This window comes from Schistocerca nitens, chromosome 6 (assembly GCF_023898315.1).
Source record: "Schistocerca nitens isolate TAMUIC-IGC-003100 chromosome 6, iqSchNite1.1, whole genome shotgun sequence".
Lineage (NCBI taxonomy): Eukaryota > Metazoa > Arthropoda > Insecta > Orthoptera > Acrididae > Schistocerca > Schistocerca nitens.
In genome coordinates, this window is record NC_064619.1 from 484,839,651 (window position 1) to 484,845,497 (window position 5,847).

At 45.2% G+C, this 5,847-nt stretch overlaps 1 pseudogene; it reads left to right on the top strand.

The window, feature by feature from the left end:
- Nucleotides 1-1,277: 1,277 nt before the first annotated feature.
- Nucleotides 1,278-1,395, top strand: LOC126264049 (5S ribosomal RNA; annotated as a pseudogene).
- The last annotated feature ends 4,452 nt before the right edge of the window (nucleotides 1,396-5,847 follow it).

A 5,847-nucleotide genomic window follows, 5' to 3' on the forward strand; every position in this document is an offset into this window, starting at 1 on the left:
CAGTTGTTGGGAAAGGAGTGAGACAGGGTTGTAGCCTCTCCCCGATGTTATTCAATCTGTATATTGAGCAAGCAGTAAAGGAAACAAAAGAAAAGCTCGGAGTAGGTATTAAAATTCATGGAGAAGAAGTAAAAACTTTGAGGTTTGCCGATGACATTGTAATTCTGTCAGAGACAGCAAAGGACTTGAAAGAGCAGTTGAACGGAATGGACAGTGTCTTGAAAGGAGGATATAAGATGAACATCAACAAAAGCAAAACGAGGATAATGGAATGTAGTCAAATTAAATCGGGTGATGCTGAGGGGATTAGATTAGGAAATGAGACACTTAAAGTAGTAAAGGAGTTTTGCTATTTAGGGAGTAAAATAACTGATTATGATCGAAGTAGAGAGGATATAAAATGTAGACTGGCAATGGCAAGGAAATCGTTTCTGAAGAAGAGAAATTGGCTAACATCGAGTATAGATTTAAGTGTCAGGAAGTCGTTTCTGAAAGTATTTGTATGGAGTGTAGCCATGTGTGGAAGTGAAACATGGACGATAACCAGTTTGGACAAGAAGAGAATAGAAGCTTTCGAAATGTGGTGCTACAGAAGAATGCTGAAGATAAGGTGGGTAGATCACGTAACTAATGAGGAGGTATTGAATAGGATTGGGGAGAAGAGAAGTTTGTGGCACAACTTGACTAGAAGAAGGGATCGGTTGGTAGGACATGTTTTGAGGCATCAAGGGATCACAAATTTAGCATTGGAGGGCAGCGTGGAGGGTAAAAATCGTAGAGGGAGACCAAGAGATCAATACACTAAGCAGATTCAGAAGGATGTAGGTTGCAGTAAGTACTGGGAGATGAAGAAGCTTGCACAGGATAGAGTAGCATGGAGAGCTGCATCAAACCAGTCTCAGGACTGAAGAACACAACAACAACAACGTAGTCATTTCACGCACAGCGTCCATTTCCGGACACGTGCTAATAGGACACAATTTCCTCCGTTTCCAGTCATAAATCCGTCCCTAAAAATTGTCAGTTTCATTAACGTTCACCCTGTGTAATATCATATGTCTGAAGCTCATTCATGTAACAGCTAAATAGGTCTTTCGGGTGGAGGATTAAATATCTGGGGGTGGGCCTGTTCGTGTTGCGTTTCATGACGCGATGCATTATATTGCATGGCATGGGTACTGATAAGAAGTAAAAAAGAGCGAATATGTCAAGATTTTGTTTAAGTATCTTTGAAGCTGCCAAGTAAATCTAATATCTAGTTCCCTTCTTTTACATGGGTCAACGGCCTTACCGCAGTGTATCCACCGGTTCCCGTTAGATCACCGAAGTTAAGTGCTGTCGGGCGTGGTCCTCACTTGGATGGGTGACCATCTGGGCCGCCATGCGCTGTTGCCATTTTTCGGGGTGCACTCAGCGTCTTGATGCCAAATGAGGAGCTACTCGACCGAATAGTAGCGGCTTCGATCAAGAATACCATCATAACGACCGGGAGAGCGGTGTGCTGACCCCACGCCCCTCCTATCCGCATCCTCCCCTGAAGATGACACGGAGGTCGGATTGTCCCGGTAGGCCACACGTGACCTGAAGACGGAGTGAGTGCTTCTTTTACATGCCCTATTCTGCCGGGGACATACTGGCCTTATTTGTGCTGCGGTGGGAACATTTTTCATTCTGAGTGCCTTTTACTATATTCCTATATTGTTGTTGTGATTATCGGTGGAATCAACGATAGCCAGTTGAAGGTAGTGCACTGGACTGTAAGCTGTGAACGTATTCTAGTCCAGTGGTCAGACCTCGGAATCCGCTCTCAGAATAGTTAGGCAGGGCTCTTCATTATTTATTTTTGAGTTCTGAATTTAGGCCAGACACTCACGTGGAAGCGAAGTTGGCGCTCCATATTCTTACTGATTTGGTACTGTTACAGTGCAGAGAATAAATCCTAATCCGTGAATAAAGGTTTCCAACTACAATAGCGGTGCATTGCGTTGTGTTATCGGAACAGCGCGCCACACATCGCCAAGAGTACTGGATTCTGTCTGCAGCCACGAGTTTGACAGCGCAGCGCCCGGAAGCTCGGAGCTACAGACGAAAGGAACTTCATAATGCCTCACGTAGCTAACGAAGGTGTTGCATACCACCTGTGTCACCAAGACGGGACAGAACCGTGATACTGTCAAAGTGGCTGGTGGCACAGTGAAACGCAATTACAACATGTCAAAACAACCCCACCGACGATACATATGTTTAAAATGGAAATTAAACAAAGACTGTGCGACAGTTATTTTAATTGCGCTGCCGGACACGCACCTCAGTACAATGTATGAGTGACAATTTAGACCAAGATCAGCTACCTGGTGACTAGCTGTAATTATAACTAACTCTTTCATTCAGTTTCTGTCACGTCTCCGCACCCTGATCCACAGATACGCCTGGAGGCAACGGTGTCCAATGGCCGATAGCAGAGTGCCGCTGGGACAGCATCGCGCACCTCGCATTGATGTGAAGAGCCGGTTTCGTTACCGGGGCTGTGGAGACACTGCTGCAAGGTAATACATCACAGTGGGTGTGAGGTGGAACGTCAGTCAACGCGTGCGCCGTGCAGAGGGGATGCTTAATGGGCTGTCGGTGACGAGATTACAGGCACCGGCTGCAAAGGAGGGTACGTCCGTGTTGCAGTGGTGACTGGCCGACGAGAGACAGATAACGGCGCCGGCCGTTGTGGCCATGCGGTTATAGGCGCTACAGTCTGGAACCGCGCGGTCGCTACTGTCGCAGCTTCGAATCCTGCCTCGGGTCCTTAGGTTTGTTAGGTTTAAGTAGTTCTAAGTTCTAGGGGACTGATGACCTAAGATGATGAGTCCCATTGTGCTCAGAGCCATTTTTTTGAACAGGGTCTCATTGTGGGCGTGTGGGAAGCTCGATGAATGTATCGCCGCATTGCTGCACATCTTGGGCAGATGGTATGTTACTATTCTCAACTCAGGGCTGTGGAACAGTCCCTCATCGGAAGACCAGGTTGTAGACGTCCGCGTAATACACACACACGTGTCAAGATCGACGCATTGTGCTAGGAGCGGTGGGCAATCGAACGTCAGCCAGGGGAGTAATGCAGGAACATGTTCCACCTGCCGTGTCGTCAGGGACCAATCGGAAACACCTGCTTGCGGAGGATGAAGATCATGTGTGACTCTTGTCGGGCTACCACTGGGACCACGACACTGCCAAGCATGGCTGCTCTGGTCTCGTGAGACTGGTTGTTATCCCATTGCTTTTGCAGTTTCTTTGACATGAAGGTGATGTGCTTTTCCTGCAGTACAAAGCACGTCCACATACGGCTGCTCCTACGCAATGTGCTCTTCGTGGCGTACAACTATTGCCCTGTCTAGGAAAACCTTTCTCGACATCTAGAAACGTGTACGATATGAAGAAGAAGCAGGAACACACTCGTTGTCCAGAGCCTGCCGGAACTAATTTCGAATTTCACGAAAACGCGCAAGATTTTTCGAAACATCTATCGCAGGGTGCCATGCGGGACCTTTATGGTCGTTTGCATGAGAGACTACAAGGTTCCATAGGCGCCGTAGGGCGTATACATTGTACTGATGCGGCTTTCTGGGCACCCATTACTGTAACATGTGTGTTTCATAAGCTCTGAATTTTTTTTATCGTGAGCTCCTAAATGATGAACTATCTGTTACATCACTCGTCAATAAAATTACCTTCTCAGTCAGGGTGTTGCATTTTCTTTCCCGACATTGTAAATATGTGCACCGCGATCCTTAGTACAATATGGCGGAGAGCAACCACTCTCATTTCCATACTTATATGTTCCATTTACGAGCACTGCGTAGGAAGAAAGATTGTCCGTAGGCCTCCGTCGGGTTCTGACTTTCCGCCAAGGTTATTTTGCGAGATGTTTGTGGGAATAAAGTTTCTGCAAAATCTGTTTTCGGAATTGTGACAGGAACCTGCTCCTTGATGGTAACGGGATGCCATGTGGCGTCTGATATTGTAGTTCGATGAGAATCTCGGTTACGCTGAATGAATCCGAGAAGAAACGCACCGTTCCCTTTAAATGCTATCTGTTAAGAGTCGAGAGCTTCTAAATCAAGTATAAAACATGGTAAGCGTTTACGAACAGGTTGGTAAAAACAGAACTACTATAAAATATTTTTTAGATTCACACGGAATTGACCCCTGTTATTGAACAAGAGCTCTTCCCGTTACAGAAACTGATAGAGACCGTAATTTCGATGAACTAATCAGTTGCTGTCACACGTCTGTGCATGGGTAGCTCCCGCATGCTTCGTCCTGAGTACTTAATTGTGTCATTACATTAGACTGAGTGGAGCAGGTGTGTTCCGTTGAATGCAACATAAAATGGTGCTCGCGATGTAAAGATTAGAGATGAGTCTGATGAAATTCCAACCCCGTTTATCTGTGCAAGTAGGAATTAAGAGATCGTCGTGGCGAAACAGAATAGAAGACAGTTGCATCTGAACTTAAAGCTGTGCATGAATTACAGCGAACGGACGAAATTTCACGTTTTGCGTTTCGTCGTTAGTGCCTGAACGATGTGGAATCATGACTTTTGGATCCTCCGTTTTTCATTTTTTCGGATGAGGGCGGATTCAACCTGCCAGTGTATGCGTATTCGTAGAAAATGCATTGCAAAATCCCAGGCGGTACCTTGAAGACATTGACGTTTGGTGAGTAGTGTCCACAGTATGCACAGTAGCTCCATTCTTCCGCGAAACTGCTAATCTGCTAATGCTTATCGGTATGTCCTAGAAGGACAAAGGAGATATATACTCCTACAATGAAGTCCATAAGGCAGTAACCTAATAATACTCTTAACAACCAAACGGAATTAAGATATCGAGCTTTATTGGCCAATTCCGACTATCAGATTTTTTGTATTACATGATCTCAGCACCTCACTACTTGGACAGCTTATTACAAGTTTCTTTTTTGTTTTTTTGTTAATATCCAACTTTACTCTCATTGCCGGTCCACATAAACGTAACTCTAGTTTATTATGTACACAGTTTTAATGTTATAAAAATAGGTAGCACGATTTAATAAATTTTTTGCACCTTAGTAACATTATTATATCACTCACGATCTATTCTTGTGTAACACAGCCGCGTGGAGACCTCAGTTCCTCAGTAGAGCGCTAGCAACATGCTTCTGTTATTTTCCTTGTTTCCCACGTAAGTTCCATTTCCTTAACAGTCTCACTACCCGGACGGCACACACCGCACGCGCTCCGGCTATACGTTGGACGCCTTGTAACTTGTGTTGTCAGCCGCTTCGATTACTATTACGTTGGTGACAAACAAACACAAGCATGTCGTCATCTTGTAAGTTTCACATCCAGCATAAACTTCTTCTTTTCGTTCGTTGATGGTCCCCACAACGCGTTAAAAATAATTCTATTTGGTGTATTTTTAAAAATTTTGCTTCTTTTCATGATTAAATACATTTAATTTTATTCTTCTACACTCCAGGACCAAATATTTTTTTGGATAACATTACGAGGGGCATCGTCCGTCGCTTGACATAGGCCCTCAGGAACGTATTTTAATCGGTCGAGTGAGAGACAAATGCTTCAAATGGCTCTGAGCACTATGCGACTAAACATCTGTGGTCATCAGTCCCCTAGAACTTAGAACTACATAAACCTAACTAACCTAAGGACATCACACACATCCATGCCCGAGGCAGTATTCGAACTTGCGACCGTAGCACTCGCGCGGTTCCGGACTGAGCGCCTAGAACCGCTAGACCACCGCGGCCGGCGAGTGAGAGACACTTAATCGCAATTGCAACACAGGTGAGTCCCGT